The sequence below is a fragment of the Electrophorus electricus genome, chromosome 23, assembly GCF_041902795.1.
Source record: "Electrophorus electricus isolate QZ-2024a chromosome 23, ASM4190279v1, whole genome shotgun sequence".
Classification (NCBI taxonomy): Eukaryota; Metazoa; Chordata; class Actinopteri; order Gymnotiformes; family Gymnotidae; genus Electrophorus; species Electrophorus electricus.
Genome location: NC_137519.1, coordinates 13,316,581 through 13,340,000, shown reverse-complemented (window position 1 = coordinate 13,340,000; position 23,420 = coordinate 13,316,581). Strand labels below are relative to the sequence as shown.

The following is a 23,420-nucleotide window of genomic DNA, read 5'->3' as shown; positions in this document are numbered from 1 at the left end:
TCACTCACTCTCACACTCTCACTCTCTCATTCACTAACTGACCTCTCACTCACACTCTGTCACTCTCATTCCTCTTTCTCTCTTGCTCTCACTCTTTTTCTCTCTCTCTCTCGCTCTCCCTCTCTCTCCTCATGTGTACACCTCCCTTCGCAACTGATATAAATCAATTCACACTTATTGAAACAATATGTGAGTGTTAATGCTGACGAGGGCAGGATTGGGGAAAGCTCCGGGGAGAGAGGGTGCGAGAGGAGAGGCTTCAATAGACGATGATTAAAGCCAACCAATCTATGGCAAGATGGGTTGAAGTAAGCAAAAAGCAGGACAAGATGAGGAAAGGTCAATCATTCTTGATTTTCTCTGCCGTTAAGTGCCGATGTGTGCCTATTTCACAGAGGATACACATCTCTTTATGTTAATGTTCACATAAACACCGAATCTGTGCACATCCGATACTTTTTTAATGTATGCAACGCCACCCCAAACACTGAGTTAAGACTGGATATGCTGACGTAAATGTGGGTGTTAATTCATCACTGGGGATTTTGCTGTGCAGACTACAGCATTTAGAAAGACATATGCAGCGATTCATATTCATGGACTTTGCTTTTTGTTTTGTGAGTCATATTTTCCTTAAAACTTCCTTTCAGAGTGTTGTTGCTACGCTGGATTAAACTCCTGTTGTGCTGCTCGCCTCAGTAAGCACTGCTGTCTACTTTGCCTTTATGAAAACCCCGGGACAGGTGTGTGTGCGGGGCGGGCAACATCCTTCATCACGTAAAAAGTGTGTCCTTTACCCACACCTGCAACATCTTTCTCTGTCACTTTTTTAATGCACATAAATGCCTCCAATATATTTAGCAAAGGTGCGACTGTGTCAACATATGTCTGATAACAACATCACGCTCTCTGTAATAGTATGTCAGAGAGTCACACAGGTGGGAGTCTGAAAAGTGATTTTATTCCCTGGGGGATTTATACAGTGACATTGTTTTACACCGGCGAGACAGAGCTATCAGGAAGCTTCTATGCCAGCGTCTAACAGTCGATTAATTGCGTGATGCAAGCAGATCTAGGCTTGGCTTCCTTCACTCGCTGTGGTTAACTTCTTTTTAGTTCACACCATGCTGGATGTATAATACAAGCATACCTTTTGATGACATTTATGTTAGTAGGACATTTTAACTGAAAAATGAAGGAACTCTTCAAGTGCTGAGTGGCTGAAGTAAGGCTTCTGTAAAATTTCTGCTCTTTATAATAATAATAATAATAATAATAATAATAATAATAATAACAACAACAATAACCTCCTGATAAATACAGGGTGGGTTGGTGTCATTGAAAACGTGAAACACTTATTGGGAAAGTGTGGCTCCCCTGTGTTGCTGTGTAGTTCTGTTTGTGTTCCTGAAGCTTGCATCACAAGGGTCTGGAAAGAGAAGCACACTCCAAACCCTTCCCAAGAAGCACACTCCAAACCCTTCCCAAGAAGCATGCTTCGAACCCTTCCCAAGAAGCATGCTTCGAACCCTTCCCAAGAAGCACACTCCAAACCCTTCCCAAGAAGCATGCTTCGAACCCTTCCCAAGAAGCATGCTATGAGCCCTACATATTTCCCAGCTCTTCGTAGCCACGTGATCGATTTCTATGTTTTTCCATCATTTCATTCTTTTTGAGAAATTCTTCAGGTAATGGCTTTGAGTTAAGCTACAGCCATGGCGTTCTTTGAAGTCCACAGACTGTATAAATAGACAGGGAACATGTCTGAGTGTGCAAAAATACACCCACATGTGCATGCACACACACTGCAGAGTGAGAAATTCTCAGTTCATATTTTGTTATTTATTTATTTGTTTACACATTCACTCATTCATTAATCTATTCATATATTTCTCTGTGGATACTTTAGTCTGAAGTACCAAAGTGTAAACACATACACACACACACACACACACACACACACACACACACACACACACACACACAGACATTTCCTTCATGTGTAAAATAGAAGGATTGCTTCACTCAAAACTACATACCTTTCAGCTAATTGTCATTATATCCTGACATTAATTAATTAATTTGGATAGGCTCACCAATTACATGTTCTTAACCCAGACAAATTTACAACATAGTTCCCTTTCAGACTACATATTTGCTGCTTAACCATGGCAACATCATTACAGGCAACATTGTTATGGGTGTATTTTCAATAATTAATCATTCACAACTTTAATATTTTCTCCAACTCTCTTTTCCGTGCATGCTGTAATTGTCCTCCTCCAGAGCAGAGCTTGGAATCACTTTCCTACCTGTTCACACTGTTCCTATGTTGACTCAGCTGCTGGAGCTCTCCACTGTCCTCTCTTGGACTGAAAGACGAGACCCCCAAATATTTCATTTCCCAAGTAAACACACACACACACACATATGAACACACAGTGATGAATGTGCAATCAGGCTGATTAAGTCATTATTACGGTGCAAGAGATCCTCAGTAGGAAATGGGGGTTGAGACTTATGGATTACTGTTTATGGCCTTCCAAGATCACCCCACCTGGACAAGTGAGAGAAAGAGGAGTGAGAAAGAGAGAGGGAGAAAGAGGAGCGAGAAAGAGAGAGGGAGAAAGAGGAGCGAGAAGGAGAGAGGGAGAAAGAGGAGTGAGAAAGAGAGAGGGAGAAAGAGGAGCGAGAAGGAGAGTTGCAGCTGCAATATGAATGTGTATAACTGTTGGCTCAGTGTCTGTCCGTCGTGAGCAGTAAGGAGAATGTGAGGGAGTTGACTCTCTCCCCACCCCTTTATGGTTTCTTCTCTTCCCTCCTGTCTTTTGCTTTCACTCAGGCCTAAAATACTGAATTCTCTCTCTCTCTCTCTCTCTCTCTCTCTCTCTATATATATATATATATAATCGTTCTCATTTTTTCTATCACTCCCTCTCTTTCTCGTTCTCTCTCTCTCCCTTTCTCTCTCCCTCCACCAGAAGGTGGAGCTGCTGTATCTTATCATTGAAGCCACAGCAGAATCAAAACATGGTGTGTGATCTTCCCCATCGCTCTTGCACACAGAAACAGTAGTAAGTCTTCAGAAAAAAAAACAAAACCACAACACAGGCGAGAAATGAAGGAAAAGAAAAGGCGAATAAGCTGGTGGCCTGTAACGCAGTTCCTGTTTGCTGAGATAAGTGCAGCTTCCCTGGTGAGTGAGCATGGGGGGGTGGAGTGGAGGAGTGTCTCTGCTCATTGAGTTTTGGATTCATTTTGGGCCTCTTCTCTAGAGCCTTCCTCCTCCTCCTGACAGCGGCGCGTCTGCTCACGCAGGCAGCCGTGCGACACGCCGTGAGCGGCCTTTCAGCTACTTGTGCCCGAGGCACCAGCGGAATGCAGCGTCACCTGGCTGTCGGAGGCGAGGAGGAGGAAGTTCAGGGAGGAAGAGCTCTGGCACATGGGGAGAGATCTGGGAGCTCCCTTAGGAATGTCAGTACGAGCAGTGTGCTTACGTTCGGTGTGAGTGTGGTAAAGTGCATGAGGCCTACTATGAATAATGCAATTATAATAACATGATAAATATTACAGAATGTTTGAAGTTACATGTCTAATCTGTTATTGTTCTTCATTGGTATTATAAGTTGTAATAGAAGTACTAATATTATTTAGCATTTTTTAGCCTTTGAAGAACAGTAGGGTTACTTATGTATTTGTTTGCTGGTTATGGGAGCTTGGCTGGGGGACAGGGAATGGTTAGGCTAGACTGTGCTGGGTGTGTGGTTGACTGTGACTATGAGGGGTTAGTATAACGGACACCTTCCTAGCGGACATTAGAAAATGTGTAGTAGAGGATTATATACGCACAGACACATGCTTTCAAAAGTTTTCCCCTGCTGTTCCCAAAGGAATAATAATACATTCATCTTGTGTATTATGATATTTTGTATGTTGGAGATATTTTTGTTGCAAACGATCTGACAAGTTTTATGACATATCTGACAATGTTCTGTTTACTGCAAATCATGTAAATTATTTTCAGACAGAATATCAGGCAGCATTCTCTCTGTGTTTCTGTCTGTCTGTCCATAAATCATCATAATATAAGTGTGTTATATAATGTCTCTTGTAACTCTACTAAATAAGCATGAGATATTTTGTCCCAAACTGCCCTAAAAGGGACTCTCTGTTCAGCAGGAAGTGTGTTGAGCACAGACGTATGAGAAGGGCTGCATTTACTCTCATCATAATATTTCTTTTCTCATACGATATTTAAAGTAGTGGGATTTTCCCCCCAACACCTCACTAGGCCCACAGATGTCTGCTACCTGTTAACTTTGTGTCAGCAAACGTTTCTATGTTACTAGGGTAGATCACATCCCATGAAGTGGAATAATTGTGTCGTAGAGACTGTTGAACAAAAACTGACCCTATTTTCCAGAGGTTAATTGAGGCAGATTTCTAAATTTGACTCGTCCATATTTTTGCAGTGTAAATGGTGTAATTTACACTCTCATAAACTGTGTGTTCAGGTGCACTGGCTCTTTTGGCAGTCACTCACGTGTACATTTGAGGCTTGTTTTTGACATCCTTCCACATCTCTACACACACAGTTCAATCCTCTGTTTGGAGTAGCATGTCACAAGCTTTCTGTCATGAGTTTTCCATCTAAATTAACTCGTATATCAAGTTCCAGTGGCATATTAAATATAGGCAAGTCATTTGCCTGATGGGAGGAGGAAGAGGAGGGAGGAAGAGAGACAAAGGAGCTGTTTGAGTGACCTCTGACCTTGATGTGAATAGAACTCTTGGCTATATGTTGGAGATGAGCACCTTACCCACTCTCTCTCTCTCTCTCTCACACACACACACACACACACACACACACACACACACACACACACACACACACACACACACACACACACACACACACACACACACACACACACACACACACACTCTTTTAAATTAAAAAACATGGTCTGTGAACCGTTTGAGAGAGATTGCATTAAATACCTGCAACTGGGGATAATTGAGAGATCTAATTGTTCTGCTTCTTCTATTTCCTTAAGAGTGGTGTAATCAAGTTCAAATAAGCTTAAATATATTCATTCATTTGTGTATATATATATATATATATATATATATATATATATATATATATATATATATATATATATATATAATTTTTCTTTTACAAATTAATTGCACAATCTTGTAAAGTTAGTACAAAATTAAAAAAAATATTAGTGTACAGATACCAAAAATTGACCTGCTTCAAGTCAGTTAACCAGTTTTCCAATGTAGAAGTTTTGCAGTCTGATTCACAAACCATCTGTGTGTCCATAAATGTCATGACAGAATAGTGACTTTTTATATTTTAAGCAAAACCATATTTTTAAACAATACAGAACTTCTAAAATCTGAAATTCTAAACCTACACTATCAAAGAAATTACAGTTCTACAGTATGCCCATTCACATGTACTGTGTTTGTGCATCCATGTGAAAATAAGTTAAAATAGTCCAGGACATGAACCTTTCTCTACAGTGTCTCTTTAATACTTGTTTCTCACCAAAAAATGTATGTGAGCTCATCTGCACCACAAACGCATGCCATCAGATGTACCGTATTTCTGTGTCAGACATCAGACGTACCTTTGTTGAAACTTTGTTACAACCGTGATTCTGGTAGTCAGTGGCAAATGTGTTGTAATGTGGCAGTGTGTAGTCTTTTCAGTGTAGTCTTTTCAGGGTGTAGTCTTTTCAGCACCAAAATACAAAAAAAAAAAAAAACAATAATAAAAAAAATGTAAAAACCAAACAAACAAAACCCAGACAACGTGCTATAGCTACACTGTTGAAGAATGAAGACATTTGGATCTCTTTAACCATATGTCTCACTTTATGTCTCTCTGTCTCTGTGTGTCTATGTGCTTGTGTGTGAGTCTGTGTATTTCAGTGTTTTTTGGTCCAAAGTTTTAAATATACAACATCTGACCATATACATTACATTTTACTAGGCAACGTAATATTGTATTTCTACATGAAGATACAAAGTTTGTAACTATATAATTTTTTTTAATATTATGATTACATCTGCCCACCAACCAACTATGGAGTAATATTTTAATAATATCTCTCTGCAGTATCTGCTTTTTAAATTAGTGTATTTAAGCGTAATGCTGTTGTGTGGTGAGGTTGACATGGGAATTGTTTGAGACCACTGTACCTTACAACATAAGCTCTTTAAATATCCAGTGATATGTATTTGAGGAGCTAACATTCCAGGTTTGATGTCAAATAAACATGGACAGTCTTTGCTTTGCTGCTTTATTTGCAATAGAATACGGTGGGGTCTGTTCCTCACCTCTGTAGTTCGCTTCATGTTTGGACTCCTGTTTGGGTGTGGTGCAGTTTCAGCAGTGCTGACCGACCCCCATTTACGACAAAGTATGATGCAAGGTTTTCGGTACCTGGCCAAGCCAAGATTTTACCCAAATAAGCACCACTGAGTGACTTTTCTCAACCCAGTGCAAGCATTTGGCTAAATCTCCTGTTAGTGGCTTTTGAGGTTTTTTTTTGTGCTTCAAATTAGATTTGGTGTCACAAGGAGCATTTTCTGAGCTCTGCGTCCATATGTTTCCATGACTGAGGGGTGGAGAAATGGTATAGGGGCTGTATTTACTTGTTTGGAATTACACACAGAGCTGCAGACAGTACAAGTGGACAAAAGGGAGTGATGTTGTTATGAGACGCTGGCTACCGAGGAAGCAGGTGACCCTTGTTTTCCTGCTGTTGGGATCTGTCAGCAGAGTGACACTTTTTACAACTTATTCAACCGAAAATTATTAAAGCTTTGATGCAGAGTTATAATTAAATTATTACACCCAGGTTTCTGAAGACTGACTGCTGAACAGTAATAAGTGGATAAAATATTTCCAGATTTCCAGGAAAATTACCAATGTCTTTCCAAAATAATTTATTAAGTATTATTTTATTAAGTGAATTGACTTGTAAACGAGCAGAGACTTTATTCGGTTTTGTAAATCAAAGTTCTGAGACTGTAACCTGTTTTCTAAAAAATGTTTCATACTAAAATAATTCAACATTGCAACTTCATCATCATTAGCAGAAGTTCATGCTGCTGTCCTGATGTGTACAGGTCTCCTCTGGTTTCAATGCAGCATGCCTGTCATCGCTGAAGACAAACTAAACCCCACACATGAAGCCATTTACTGAACATCTGTTCCTACTAATACCCTTCAGGCTTAACAATATGCTTTCCAATAGGATTATGATTGTTCGATAAGGCTTAACTGCGTCATTAAAAAAAAAAAGAAGTATTTTTGTAATATATATATATATATATATATATATATATATATATATATATATATATATATATATATATATAGAGTGCATGTACATTGATTTAATATACTTTGTAGATTGAAGTATCTTGGTTAATTGGGAGTCTATGTACACTGTTGGTTTGTGCTGCTAGGAGTGGATTTATAATCTAGTGGAATAATCCTATGATTCCCACAGTGTGTTTTGTCTTATTCAATTCCAAGTGTTCCGGTTGATTTATTGTCATACTAATCCTGTTAGGAACCTGTGGGACCTGTACCTCTTGCTGAGGTGAGACACACCCTGTTTTTTAATATGTCCACTGTATAATGTGATGCACACTGTTATTGAGTCTTTGCCCTGTCTGATCAGAATGCACTGATCTGAGCAGATATTGACTCTTGCACATTTAATACAGGTGTAATCGAACTCTAATTAATTGCATATAAATTTAATGTAAATTTGACTTTAATGGTAAATTAAAAGATAATTGAATACTTCACCGTAGTTTTGGCCAAATGAATGAAGGTTCTTTGACCCTCATTAAAAACATATCTGTCTGTTTCTCTTGATTAATTGAATTATTTTCCTTAAACTTTTTGCATGTAGTTTTTATAATGTTCCTGATTCTGAGAATTTTATTGCAACTTTATGCTACACTTTTTACCTGGTAGAGCGCTGAAGATAAGTGCATTTTCAGGACATTCCTTATCTATAAATTAGAATCCCTGAGATTCTTCTGCCTGTAATAAGACCTTTAGTGCAACAAGTTGTGAAAATGTGAAAATGTGAACCTTCTTGCAAAATAAAATGCTTTCTTAAAAACTGTAAATCACTGCTGAAATTTTGTATATTTTGTAGTGTAGTAGAGCTGTCGTCATGTGTGCTAAATCCCTTTGCTATTTCTGACTGTGTTTGTTGTAAGTAGCTTTGGTTGCTGTAAGATCCCTGAATGCCTCTTACTAGCACATCCAATATTATTAGGCGCTGTGAGTTTAGCCTGCGTAAATCGGTTAATGCGTAAGTCTGTAAGACGCTGGCAGGGGCGTGGTTGGTGCGATGACCTGGGCGTGCTGCAGATTAATATTTAATCACTCAGAAGCCATCCTAATCAGATCTGTGTATTCCCTCTGCTCAGACTGGCCTCGGCAATTATCAGAATTGCTGCTAAACAGACTTATGCGTCCTTCTCACTCCCTCACACGCTGTCTGTCTCTCTGTCTGTCCCTGTTACTGTCTCTCTGTCTGTCCCTGTTACTGTCTCTCTGTCGGTCTCCCTGTCTGTCCTTTACTCCCTGCTTCTCATCCCTCGCATTAGCGAGAGAGCTGTCTGTATACAGTGGGAAGAAGAGGATCCATTGCCAAAGCATGTGTGTGTGTGTGTGTGAGAGAGAGAGAGAGAGAGAGAGAGAGAGAGAGAGAGAGAGAGAGAGAGAGAGAGAGAGAGAGAGAGTGGGTTTTCCTCTGATACACACTTCTGTGAAAGAGCAGCCAGTACAAGCTGCAAATGGAGTTCCGTGATCCACCACTCAGGCTGGGCATTGTCGGAGTCAGAAATGAAAAGTGGAAGTCTTACCTTGTCTGCACCGTGTGTGTGTGTGTGTGTGTGTGTGTGTGTGTGTGTGTGTGTGGGTGTGTGGGTGGGTGTGTGCGTGTGTGCGCTTTCAGTAATGTCTGCTAAGACAAGCACACACACACTCCTGTTTGCACTCAAAGTTAATCTCCAGTCATCCAGTCTGGGTGACATGACAGTTCCACTCATACTCGCATTACCCAGGAGCAGAGGGCAAAGTAAAGAGGAGAGTGTTCCTTCACTAACACCCTTCACTTACGTCTCTCAGCTTCCAGCCAGGACACTTCACACCTGCATCTGATCTCAGTTCAGTTCAATTCCGTTTAGTTCATTTCACTTTTCAGTGAAATTTCAATTCATTTTATTTAATGTAATTCACTTTACTAGCAAGTATATCATGTCATTTACATTAAGAAATAAATTGACCTGAATTGTTTACATTGTCATGCAGTTAACATAAAAAGACAAAGCACTAATCCAAAGTTAGGAAAACGGATATTACAAAACATAGGAATAATACAGAATGATTTAGAGCTGTGGCGTAGGTTTCATTTCAGCTTTGGAGGGGACACTGCTCACACCACGCAACCTAACACACTTTAGGAGTAGTGTGAAGGGGAATTATTGGCAGGAAACGCCTTTGACTGAAAGAGTAGGTATTTGATGTTTCTCTCTCTCTCTCTCTCTCTCTCTCTCTCTCTCTCTCTCTCTCTCTCTCTCTCTCCCTCTATTTCTCTCACCTTCTTGCTCTCTCACTCTTTCTCTGGCTAAGTTTGTATATTCCCATGACTGTTCCTTCTTCATGAGGAATGCAGTTGCTCTCACTGCTACTGATCTATTCTATGGGTCATAACCAGTAATAACACTGACTGTATATTATTTCTGAATTTGACTCTGGAATGAATTCAGCATTCTCTGAAAACTACCGTTCAAATGCATCACGTTTCATATCGCTTGCAGCCACACCAGACAAAATACCATGGATCATTTGCTGATATTTAAGGGTCTTTGCAGTTTCTTTGAAAGGTTGCATTGTGCTTTGTCTCTGTGAAAAGACTGCCAGCCTGTTTTATTCCAGGTCTCTGTGCCTTTGATGTCCGAGTGTAAATGCTACTCTGAGTTTGGGCATTTCCTGTGTCATGTGGCATGGGAGCAGGGAACTGTTCAACCCACCTCTGCTTTTCATTGTCTAGGAATCTGGGAGAGAAATAGGACTTCTGTTCCGGGGTAATGGGTGTTGCTGGGCATTGGAAAAGGGGTTTGGACCAAAGAACGAAAATGAAGGTCTGTGTAAGATGATCACACACACACTCATCCTCATTTTTGCTTTAAAGGTATGAACGTGTGTCTGTTTGTGTGTGTAGGACTGTGCACATGCAGAAAGAGAATATTTAACAATAACGAACCCAACATTGTTATTGAAAACTTGCTAAAATAAGTAGTTGCATTGTCCCTTTAAAACACCCAAAGTTCCCTTGTTTAACAGGTCTCAAGTTTGACACTTAGCCTACTTTTAAATAAAGCAATCTGTTTTCTTTTCTCTCCATTGTTTTTGTTTATTATTGTTTTGTTCCCCCTGATAAAGTTGTAGTCTGTCAGTCCATTTGTCATAAACCATGGCAGGGGTAAGTATGTGTGTGTGTGTGTGTGTGTGTGTGTGTGTGTGTGTGCGAGCAGCTCCCTCCCTCATGAGAGTCATCTATCGTCCCAACTACACACACACACACACACACGCACACAAATAGTGGCCAGGACACACAGAGAGAGATGTGCTACCATTAATCTGCTTTGACTGGGGGAAATTGCATCTTTGTAATGAGTATTAGGTGTGCATCTACATGAATTAAAGCTAAATGAGAGAGTGATTGATTACTGTCTCTAAATGATGCGGAGGTGTGTGGCATTACGCTTTAAATGTGACCATCATATCAGCATGATTAAACCACTTGGTCTTGCTGAGAAATGTCTGTGTAAACACCATGAAAAGCTTTAAGCAGAGAGAGGCCTTAAGAGTACTGGAGCTGTCTGCCTTCGTTTACTGTAAACGAGCTGAACTGTTTGCTCCTTGATTTTTCCTAGTTTAAAGTGAATTTGCTTTATAGCTTTGAAGTTGCGTTTGGATTGGGTTAATGTTGTTTACTCAACATATATCTGCATTAGCTAACTGTTGTGGCCAAAAGTGTATTATGCTGGAGTTGTTGTAGCATGTGATATTATGCACGTATGACATACCTGTAGGTATGTGTTAAAGCTGGCTGTGTAGAATGAAACAATTAAGATGCCATATTGTGATCTCTGGTGAAGTTCTAAAAGTTTTAGATAGCATCTTGTTCAGATTGGCACCACTTTGTAATAATAGTTGTTGTTTTTTTGTTTGTTTTTTTTTGCAAATAATCCTGTCCATCTCTTTTCAACAAGAGAGGGTTGGTAGATCTTCCATAAAAACTAAGCTGTGTCTAAAGAAGTAATGCGAGCCATAGCCCTGTGCTGTCTCCATCTGACATAACGAATCAAAACAAAACATGGTTAATGGTCGCAGCAGACACTCTCTTGGTGCTGGTTGGCACGGTGACAGCCCTGCAAGGGGATGCGTTTGTACGCCACGTTTGATGTCCCAGCCAAGCGCTCTCTCTCTCTCTCTCTCTCTCAGGCAGGCAGTTCCTTGCGCATCTGCAGAGCCCCATGCATTCGTGCTCGCACAGTCGCAGTTGCACTCACGCTCGCGCGGCTACGCTTGCTCCACAAATCACACACCCACGAAATCCGCTGTTTCTGCATGCACGAAATCGCGGCCTTTCTAGCTTCCAGCCTAAAGGAGGCTTGAACCTTGAACATGCCCCATAACCGCCACGGTTGTGATGCCGTCAGTGCAATTATACGCAAACTTTCCAGAAGTAGCTTTTATTCAGGTGCAACGGTGACAATAAGAGTCAGACACTGTAATTTGGTTAAAGACCGCCAGGACACGGGTTGATGGGGACAGACCTTATTTAGTACGAGACCTGAGGTCGCACAGGATAGTGGGGAGTTTTCATCTTCTTTCACGACATATTTACAGTACCTGGACACGTTAATGTGGCACTGTAGGCACGGAAACCTCAATTATTCTGCCATACTCCCCGTCGAGCTAATTATTCTAAAGACCCTCATTAGCCAGACGTCAGGAAGCGAAAGCTTCAAACTCTTCCTCTTCCTCTGCCTTCGTCTTCCTCTGTTACCTTCAAAACGATCTCCAATCGTATGTCAATTTTTGAGATCTCTCTCTCTCTCTCTCTCTCTCTCTCTCTCTCTCTCTCTCTCCATTTATATATTTATTTATATGTTTTATATATATTTTATAATGGTGCAGAAGAAGAATCATAGTGTGCCATTTCTGCTAACAATACTCAGTAAACAAGAAGCAAGGAAAAGACTAATGTGGAAAATAAGCGGAGGACAACAAATTAGCACACACATGAAGATGGTAACACACTACTAACGCACTAGTTAGATGGAAAAGAGCACAGTTCAACTTTAGCCATGACATACACAATTCAGCTATTCAAGTTAACATCAAGTTAGAAATGAAATGTGGGCCGAGGAGGGGAGTCCTCGTGCAGGGTTCCTCTCTGCTTGGAGAAACTCCCCTTCCTGCAGCATGGCATGTGTGCGTGGGTGAGTGCTGGTGTCGCCCTGGTGATTTCTGGTGAATGTGGGTGTCGCCCTGGTGACTCCTGGCAAGTGCTGGCATCACCAGCTCCACACGTCCCTCGTTCTTAGAACATCAGAGTCCGAGTCTTCCAGGCACTCAGCCATTTACTGACCTCCGCCCTGACCACTGACTCCAAGCTGCACCCCTGGTTGCTGTGGAGCTTCTCTGATTTCCCCACCTGGTATCAGAACCTCCCCCTCACTAACCGCTCCACCATCATGGCCACTTTATAATACACAGCCATGAGGACATAGCGGGTAGCAGTGTCTGTGGTGAGAAAGGGGCCCGGAACATCCACGTCGGCTCTCCCCATAGACGGCGTCTTCTCTTTAGCGAACGGAGCGAGTGCCAGTGCTCACTCTGCAAATCCAGTGAGCTGAACTGTGCTGAGCAGTGCCCACAGTCCTCTGCGGAATCTGCCCACCAGCCAGCAGGTTCAGCTCCTGTGGCACTGGCAGTTTCGCCCTCGTGCCTCCGGCCTCACGTCATGCCTCACCCCCCGGACCGACTTTGGCGCTGTGTTTTCAGCTCCTCTAGGGAAAGTGCAGGCCACACGCCAGGGAGCACTGTCTCTCTGCCTCTTCTCCTCAGCCTGCTGTGGCGACTGCTTCGCTTGCCTCCTCTTTAAACCCAGCGATTCCACCAGAAGAAGTTCTAGCCTAGTATGCACTCATCTTGCACAATCACGAGCCAGATCTCGTGCAGTCCTTCCATCGTGTACGGGAGCCACTCCCTGTCTTTCATCTCGACTTGGCTGCCGGTAACAGATTTGAGTTGGATTATCGCTGCTTCCAAGCTATCAGATGGCTCGTTCGCGTAGCAGCGACACCAATGATATGTTTCCTGTCTACTCTGCACTCGACACAAAGTCCACGGCAGCAGACGATCTTCCTGATGGTAGTTGCCAATGCTGAGGTTTGGTCTTCCCAGACTGTCTGCCCCATACTGAATGACCATGCTCTCATTTCCCCTGGCTTATGTTTGTGGCATTGGCTGCCGCAATGTCCCCTCTTCCTGAGAGTGAGTTCTGCCCTATCTGCCCCAGTGGTAGCTGTTCGGAGGCTGGCTGCTGTGCTAAATTGCACGTATCACCTCAGCTCTTCCGGCAACAATGGGTTCAGGAAGTGTTTCAATCCTCCTGTGCAACTATCTCAAATGTATCCCCTATCCTTCTAGGCTTTTTCTATCCTTGCAGGCTTTGTCTAACCTTGTAAGCTTTGTCTATCCAGGAGCATTTGCCTGATGATCGCCATTAGCTCCCAGAAATGTCACTGGCAGCAGATTTATAAGCACCTGTAGTCTTTTTTTCTCTCCAACACCAAACAAAGCTGCATTGCGGGGACTGCCATCAACCGGTTATGATGCCAGCTAATATGCCAGTTAAGATGCCTCCTCATGGGAATTATTTGCCCAGTCTAAGTGTCTTTGAGTCAGTGTTTCAATCTAAAGTTCGCTTAACAAATGTGAAACTTATTATGTCTCTAACATCAAGAGTTCCTCAATCTTTCAAGCACTTTTGCATGAAAAGGTTACCCATGTTTCACCTCACTCCAGTGATTTGTGGATGATTGGGTCAGTCAGATTTCTCCCATAAGGCCCACTGCTGTAATGTACCCGTGCTGCTATTAGATGAAAGGTTTAACCAAAATGAGACTGCACAAAGCGGTGTGAATCTTGCTGTGTGCGACCAATGTAGCGGAGCCACTCATCGTATTAAAAACCGGAGAGAAATAAATGCGCTAATCAGGGCGGAGGCCTTCGCCTGCTCTGCGCTGCAATTTGCTGAACTTTAAATTATTCAGAAAGTCATCGTTTTTTTATGTCAGCAACTGTTCGCTTCCCGGCGACAAAGCCTTGGCCAGCCTAATCGTTTCCCATCGTCTGCCGTTTTATGACTGACGTAGCAATAAGCAGATTGTCCCGATATTTATGCCATCTGTGGTTTAGAGAGATAATTAAAGTATATAAATTAATCAAGTGCAATTAATTAGGCGCTTTATGTTGGCGGCGGTACATCGCCTCGCATGTATAATTTATATTTATTGATTTGTTTGCTTTCATTAGCCTGTGAAATAACGGATGAAATACATTAGCGCGCCGGGGAAATGCAGCACTAACCTCACGAGATGTGTGCGAGTGCGCGGGCGGTCGGTAATGGATAGATCAGCGAGCGCTCTGTGCTGATACGGCGCTGTGTTAACTGTCATAAATGTGCAGGATCAATGAGGGATATTCCGCTCCGGACCTTCCCCGCTGATGTATGGTGTGCATGAAAGGCCGGTAGTATGCTCCGTTTACTGTCGGTCTTGGGTCTTCTGATGCAGATCAGGCGCAGAGCTCCAACACAATACTGATTCAACAGCTATTCCTCAACACTCTGCTTTTGATGAGAGAGAGAGAGAGAGAGAGAGAGAGAGAGAGAGAGAGAATGAGAATGAGAATGTTTAGATTTAATCTAATGTGCACTAAAATATAATTCTTTGCTAGTTCCAACAGATGTAATAAAACTCCTCCCTTAGTGGTAAATGTAATACAACTCCTCCCTTAGTGGTAAAGATTTGTATGACAGGAACCAGGTTTGTTAATGCACGGGTGAAGTGAGAGGTCGTTGCCATGGAGCTTGGGAGTAAGACAGATGACTCGAGGGCACACCTAATGTTCCTAATTGTTCAGGTGGAATCAGTTCTTTTCTCTGACTCGGGTATTGATTATGTGGTTATTGATAAGGGATTACTAAACAGCATGCTACTCGAGACCTCCTAGGCGTACAAGGCACACTGACCTCCTGAGCTTCTGGACAGCACCCGGTGTAACCATATGTTCAGTGTGTTTCTCTTAGTACATGGATAGATGGCCTCAGGACAATGAAGGATCCACAAACAGACCCTCATATGGTTCACTCCAGTGTTTGTGTTTTACAGGAAATCACTGACTCTGAGCTTGTCGACCACTAGTTCTTTAACCTTAGAGGTAAATGCTATTTCTCTGTAGAATTTGGTCCGTTTTCCCTGAAGGCCAAAACATATCGGACTCCACCTGCGCAGCACATGTGCACATGCACACATACATAATCCACCTCCTCTTAGGTTCTAAGGTCAGACGTAAGCATGGGTAAGTGAATCAGACCGGGCAGAAGCTAACTGTGCAGTTGGGGCTCAGAGACATGTCGTTCTTCCCCTGTCTCCTGCAGTTTGTATATGAACTAAAACATAGAGTTTAAATCCCCAGTGGACTAAACTCACAAGAGATTTTGCTTTGAAACTATGTCTCCTCTTAGATGCCATGAATGTCATGACATTCATCATAGCTGTCCTTAATTATTTATTCTGTAAATCTCTAAATACTATTCATGACCAAGCTGTTTTCTTACTGGCTGGCTTTCCCCCATACACCCCCATCTATTTATATCTATCGACTGTGATAAGCTGAAAGTGTGAATGATGATTATTGGTCAGTGCTGAATAATGCAGACACATATCTGTTTGCCCACCAGTAAGAGAAACCTTTTAACCTTTCTTCTCTCTGGGGGGTCGACCTACTCACCCCCCACCACCACCACACACGACTCTCTCTCACACACAAGCCACACACATGGCTCACACACACACACATACGGCTCACACACACAGAGAGCACGTGGTCTGAAAGTTACACTCAGAACAGCTGGAGACATTTGTTGGGTGGTGGTCTTCTGTCTATCCCATATTGCTGTGCGAGACCATGTGTGTGTGTGTGTATGCACGCGTGTGTGAGGAGAGGCCATATTGACAGTACAGGTTGCCCGGTTTCTTTAAATCCTTTGTGGGCTATCTGATCTCCCCACAATGGGGCTCTGGGGAACGACACTGTTTCCATCTCTTTGAATGCCAGGGGAATTTGCCGTCTGAATCCGGGCGGGGGGGGGGGTCAAATCTATCAGGCTATTTATGACCCAGAAATGTGACACTGCTTCTTAAATGCTGTCATCCCCTATGATTTAGTCCCACCAGTCTTTGTGTATGTGTGTGCGCGTGCGTATTAGAGTGAGCATGCGTGCATGTGCATTACCATACGTGCATACATGGCAGAGAGGAGTGGGAGATATTTTACGATCGTTGCAGCAAATTGTTTTTCCCCTGTCTCACCCCTTGTAAACAAAGATGGGTTAATATGTTCTTTTGATGACAGCTTTATAGAAAGCTTTTAGTCCTTGAGTATGTATCATATTTACTGTAAGTGTACTTCAACTACAAAGACATGTCATGGCGGTCATAAATCAAAGCTGGGCTGTTACTCAGAGTACAAAATGTATTCAAATAAAGTGCCTAAAATATGATTGTTATCTTATCTGTGGGAGACAGAAAGTCACTGTGTTTGGTTTGGAGTATGAGAAGAGAAGGGCTCCGTGTCTACTGAAAGTGATGTAATGCTGTTACTCAAGCACATCCCGCCTGTTTACAACATGACAACAGGATTTGGGCTTTCTCATTCCTGTTTAATTGAAAGCAGGTCTTCCTCTGAAGGTGAACAAGGCCTTTTGGTTTTTTACAGACGCATCTCTCTCTCTCTCTCGCTCTCTCACTTCCTTGCAGAGTTTTTGTCTGTCAGCGTATCCGCATCTTTTGCCACAAAACAAACCACAGTCTGTGCAAAATATGTGCAGATGTTTAAATCGGATTATCAAAACAACAACAACAAAAAAATCAAAAAGTATTACATTAAGAGTAAAATGATCAGTACTATCTGAGACTTTAAAGAGTGACTTCTTTAGCGTCACGTGTGATTGCGTATGGAGGTAAACAGAGGAAGCTGGCGCTAGGGAGAGCAGGAGGACGTGGAGCTGTGGAGCTGTGGAGGTGTGGGGGTGTGGAGATGTGCGGGGTGTCGAGCGTGTCGAGCAGCCCTGAATTTACAGCTCAGGAAGCCCAGCGCGAGGCTGAATTTGGGCGGCTCGCGCGTCTTATTGAAGGAAAGACAGTGTGACAAGTCATCGATGCTTCCGGCTGCAGCGCTAAAGTAATGAAAGCGCCGATTGATCTCGGACGAGCAGCCTCGAGAGCGCACCCGCTATTATTTAAGTCCCGGGCTTCACGCGAAGCTGTTTCCTCATCCGCAGAAATCGGTGCGATGCCACGCGGGAATAAACTGTATGTGGAGGAATAGCGCGAGGAGAATTTTAAATGCACGTTCAGTGTTGCTGGGGCTGTCCGTGCAGATTTGGTCGTGGCGTTTTCGCTTGGTAAATAGGATTACCATAACCGTTTTCCTCCTATATGATGTAAATACGGTGTATTGTAGCAGATAAGGTCTATCCTACTCGTGGTTTGTCTTGTAACTCAGCTGACAATCCTGTATGTCAGTGTTTCATTTAAAGGTTGTCACTGTCTCAGTTCAGTTTGAAGTGTGTGTGTGTGTGTGTGTGTGTGTGTGTGTGTGTGTTGCACACACTATAGATTTAAAAGAATAAAGTCTTTCTAAGCAGAGTATCAGAAGCACTGAAATTATTGTGAAGCTCACAACTAAATTAGGCCTATTGTATGTTAAACGTACAGACTGCCATCGTTCGCCTGTGGCTGGTCCGCACTGTCAGTCTGGATGTAAAGAATGTGTGAAATGGTAGTTTTGTCCTTTCCTTCTCTCAGTGACCCTGAGCCGTGAGTCTGCCATCTTATCTCCTGCTCCTGCTTACCAGTGTTGTGCTGTTCACGTTCTGGTGCAGGAGGCAAAAGGGTGGTGTGCTTGGCTTTGGTTTATGGGGATCAGGAGCAGGGTGCCCTGACCGGACGGGTGGGTGGGGGGGACAGAGGAGAAGAGCAGGGAGGGGTTGAGGGAGAATCGTTGAGTAAACCATAAAGTGAGAAAGAGGTTGATGAGAGAGAGCGAGAGAGAGGGAGAAAAAACAAAGAGAACACTGCTCTCCATGCCTCAGCTGGCAGCCAAAAGAACTAAACCCCATCCACCAATCCTCTCGACTAACCCCTTCTACTAACGCTCTCTACCAACCATCTCTACTAACCCTCTCTACCAACCCCTTTCTGTCCACCCCCTCTACCAACCTCATCATTCAGTTCCACCCTCCAAGCCTCCACTCAAGCTGGACGGTTTCAAGGTTATGCTAACTCAAACATGCTGCACTAATAACATAAACAGTGCGATAACCAACCGCCCAACAGATTTCTGTCATAACTCATGTCCGTGGGCGGCCTGGAGCGCGATATTTTTTTTGGACTCGTAAAATCGTGGAGGAACAATATTTTTGATTCCAGTGCTCTGACTGACATTCTTGGGGTTGTGTACTCATGCGTCTCGTCAAACGAACTTGTTTCTGAGTGTCTCCTAACTGTCTCCTGAACTGCCCAGACACTGGGCTCCTGGTTAAATAATCCTTAACGTTGAAGAACTTATCTTCTACCTTATTGCTTTTGCCTTCATTCTGGGGCCATTGTGCACATCTGATGCCCTTCAATCAACACTGCCTCTTTGCTTTCCTAGTGAACGCCGTCGCAGCACTGCCAAAATGTGAATCCTAGCAAAACCCTGTCCCGCTACCCAAGAGCCTAGCATGACCAAAGACCACAAAGACTATTTGAATATATTATTTGTGTTGTAAATCATCCAGCTAGCAGGGGAGAGAGGGGGAGCATAAGCACATGGCTCTGTAGATGTATGTGCTCTGGCCACATCATTGGCGGGCCTAGCAGTCCAGGAGGCTGAAGTCTGGTAATCCTCGGATATATATTCCCCTAATTAATCCTGATTACGACCCTCTAATCGCCCTCCTCGAGCCGCTCGGAAGCAAAGTGACATTTCCTAATGAATCGAACGTGACATACTCCGCTCCAGCATCTGTGTCATGGACACCCTTGCTGGTCAGGCCCCGAGAGACAGAGGCAACCGAAGGTGGGGGGGTTCGTTTTACCAAGTGCTTCTGGGCAATGTCACCTAGATGTTTTAGACACTTAACAAGGTAGATTTGTAGTAGCTAACAGCACCTCTCCCTCCACCCCTCTCCCTCCACCCCTCTCCCTCCATGCAGGGAATGGAGCTTCAGCTAGTAGCATTGATTATTAACAAATAAAAATGTGTGCTTTTAAAACATTCTGATTTTCAACATGACTGCAGTTTATGCCATCTTGAGGCAAGTCAACAGAAATTTAATTTACCATTTTTCACTGGCTAACTGCCATATTGGTTGATGTTATGTCGTTGGTCTTTGTCTTGAAACACCAGCTGGTACAAGTATACTGACACAGAGATCTTCCTGGGAGAGTTTCCTCCGACCCACACTGTCTTATTAAGCCATCTTCACCCATGACCTGTTCTGGTCATATGCATTAACTCCAGCCAAGGTCAAGCCTAACAGAGCACGCAACTCCATCAGGGCTGTAAGTGAGAGGCAGGCGCCGCTGCCGAACACTGACCTGGCCCTTTTACATCCGGGTCAGTGGGACCGGGGGCCCGCCAGGTCACTTGCTGCACCAGTAATACTTAACAAATGAACTCTGTCCACCCGCAGAGGGCGGGGGGGGCATGCCACTTTTCTTTACGCCACACCATCCCGGGAGATGGGATTGTGTGAAGCCTGAGATTGTTTCCCCGATTAGAGAGAGACAGAAAGAGAGAGAAAGAGAGCGAGTGTGAGTTTCGGTCCTGAATCACTCATTCCCTGCTCTGGAATCAGCTCTACTCCGCCAAGCACTCAGAAAACAATAGCCAACACCTCCACCCTCTACATCACCCCCTTTGATCGGCCAAATGAAGGCCGTTGGCATTTCTTATAGAGTGGAGATTGCTTATCGATCTATATCAAAATATTCATGCTAATCCACGGCCAGCCTGAGACTACTTTCAAGACAGGTTAGCAATCAGAGCAGGCCTGGTCTGTCTGGGGCAATTGGCATAGCCGTGGAGGGTAATCAGAGAGGGGCCTAGCAGTCAAAGACACTTTGCCGTTTAAATGTAGAGGCCTGACAGTGATGGAGGAGGCTGCAGAAAGGTGTTGACAAACCAAATTGTTTGTTCCAGCATTATTTTGCCAGAGATCAAGTCCAGAGTAATGCGCTGTGAATTTGTTCATTATGGTTTGAGGGTTTGGGGGGGGGGGGTGTCTGAGAAAGCTGAGGGTTTGGATGGGCATGCAGGGTGTGTGTGTGTGTGTGTGTGTGTAAGAGGGGGTGGGTGGGATATTACTACAACTGGTGTCAGTATCTCAAGTATGTGTAGAGAACACACCATGTTTTGTACGGTTCTTAGGAGGAACTCATAGAAAATAGTCACTGTTCCTGTCCTGTAATCTTATACTCACTAATAATAATATCACAATCCCTTTAGATCAGTCTATTAATGTCATTGCAGTAATAATATAACTATTATTTCATAACCCACCCAGGGGCATTACACACAGTACACTTTAGATTACAAATCTACATGGAAACCCATTGACTTTTACCTTCAAAGCAACACTGACCAAAACCTACGTCAACTTAAGTTCATAGGTAGTAGTTCATAGGTAGTGCTTCTCGTGTGTCTGATGCCTGGCTTCCTCCCCTCACAGGTGGCAGCGAATGGCACAGTGGATCTGCCTCCACATGCTAATGCAGTTATGGCCCCGAAGAAACGGCAGCGGCGAAGATCGGGAGCTGATCCGTCCGAGGCCACAGGAGTCTAACCGCTAGCGCCATATGGCTGGGTAATGACAAGAAGCCTGCATTCAGGTCAGCAATACAGCAGTATTAGTGTCAGGTGGGGATTAATGTGCTAATTTTCCTTTATGCTCAGATGCTCGTGTATGTGACTGGCCTTCCCTTCCTCTGCATCCAGGAGTCTCACAGATACCTCACCCTCGTTTACAGCGCTATGCTAACACGCCCTCCCAGGGATTCTACGACTGCGATCGCTATTGTTGTTTTTGTTGTTGTTGTTTTCTTGGATTGTTGTTGCCCTTGATATCCTTGCACTGATTATTTACAGGGCTGTGTATTAATGAACCCTGTTTTCTGTTTTAAGATGATAAACACTTTTCTTAGAAAAGCAGTGAGGAAATAAGACCAGGGCTTCTGTAAGGAGATGTATGCCAGCACATGTAAACAGAATATATCCCTCGAACTCATTAACATCTTCATGTTTAGGGTGCTGTTTTCAGTGTAATATTTATATGAAGAGCAGTACTCTAAAACATCAAAATGAACATTAATGCTTCACATTATGTATTCAGTAGCGTTTGATTAAATTATCGTGAACTCTTAAAAGCATGTTGTTCTTCCAATAAGCCCTGGTATTCCTTCTGTCACGTGCTAACCTGTTTTATGTCCAACTTAAAGTACAGTTATAGCTTACACTCAGTGGTAATGAGTGGAACTATATTGCATTAAAATGCTTTTTCTCCAAAAAGGAGTTTTTATGCTGACACAACAAAATCATAGTCCTGATCATTGGGTAAAGCCTTTTGTTCTGAAACACTATCTTAAGTTATTAGGTTTATTAGGAAGTTCCTTAGAAATAAACATAGCAGGTGGTAGATTGTGTGATCAATGTGTTTTGTTTTGTTTTTTACCTCTGGAGCTGACATAGTTCCTACAGTGATTCAGAGTCTTAAGAATAGGAGACTCATGTAAAGAGTGCACATATTGTTCCAGTAAGTCCTTGTTTCAATAAAATTATGTACGCAATATGATAATGTAATATATTCAGTTCGAGGCTAAAAGGCAAGCAGGAATATCTTTGATGTGACAATGTCTGGGATGAGACCATATGCCTCTCTCTCTCTCTCTCTCTCTCTCTCTCTCTCTCTCTCTCTCTCTCTCTCTCTCTCCTCTCTCTCTCTTTCTGTTTCTTTCTGTCTCTCTCTGTCTCTGTGTGTGTCTCTCTCTCACTCTTTATCACACACACACGCACGCACACACACACACACACACACACACACACACACACACACACACACACACACACACACACACACACACACACACACACACACACACAGGATTCTGAGTGCCAACAGACCTTCTCTTTGTCACCTGTGTGTGTGCGCGCGCGTATAGAGCAGTTGTTTGGTGTTAAGGTGAGAGTCAGTTGGGGGGAGCTCTGGGAACTGGCAGATGGATGTGCTTTTGCATATGTGTAAATAGTCACAGATAGCTATTAGCATACCTCTGTACAGATGGCAAACTAATAAAGAACAAACCATAAACCTGTCTGCTCTTAAATTGCACTCGAAAACTGCAAATAAGCTTCTTGCATTCATACTGAGCTCATTCAGAAACACCCTGTCAGCTGCTAGGAGAAAGTTGTAGGTATTTAGTTTTGCTTATTGACAGGGCAGTGCTACGTTGATTGAGCGTTATGAAGAGTTATTGTATTAGTTATTAGAGAGAGATTTTATAATAATTATAAATATTTTAGCACACAGGCACACTGCATTTGTCAATCAATGTTCAGATGTTGAAGATTTGCGTCTGTGCATATCTGGATACCTGTGCGTGCATCTGCATGTGTGTGTGTGTGTGTGTGTGTGTGTGTGTGTGTGTGTGTGTGCATGTGCATGTGTATGTTTGTAATATATTGAGGTGATGCAAGCTGCATGTGGAATTACTCAAATGGTTGCCTGTGTGCGTGAGAGAGAGAGAGAGGGGGGATAAAGGTAGAGAAAGATATAGAGAGAGGGATAGAGATAGAGAGGGAGAGATGGCTAGAGGCAGGGGGAGGGAGGGATAGAGGTGGATGGGTCATGTGAGAAAGGGATGGAGGGTGAGGGAGGCAGAGATAGAGTGAGGGAGAGGATGGAGGAATAGAGGCAAGAAACGAGATCATGTCTGAAGCTCGTTTAATTCTGAGTTATGTT

The 23,420-nt window shown here is 43.1% G+C and overlaps 1 long non-coding RNA gene across 2 annotated transcripts; it reads left to right on the top strand.

Moving 5' to 3' along the window:
- The first annotated feature begins 3,129 nt into the window (after positions 1–3,129).
- LOC113585368 (uncharacterized) lies at positions 3,130–23,195 on the top strand. 2 transcript variants are annotated; one of them, XR_003411499.3, is made up of 4 exons: positions 3,130–3,196; positions 10,104–10,194; positions 21,135–21,269; positions 21,359–23,195. It is a non-coding gene; the product is annotated as an uncharacterized LOC113585368 (long non-coding RNA). The 2 variants fall into 2 exon arrangements; XR_003411498.3 differs by lacking the exons at positions 3,130–3,196; positions 10,104–10,194 and adding an exon at positions 17,411–17,819.
- The last annotated feature ends 225 nt before the right edge of the window (positions 23,196–23,420 follow it).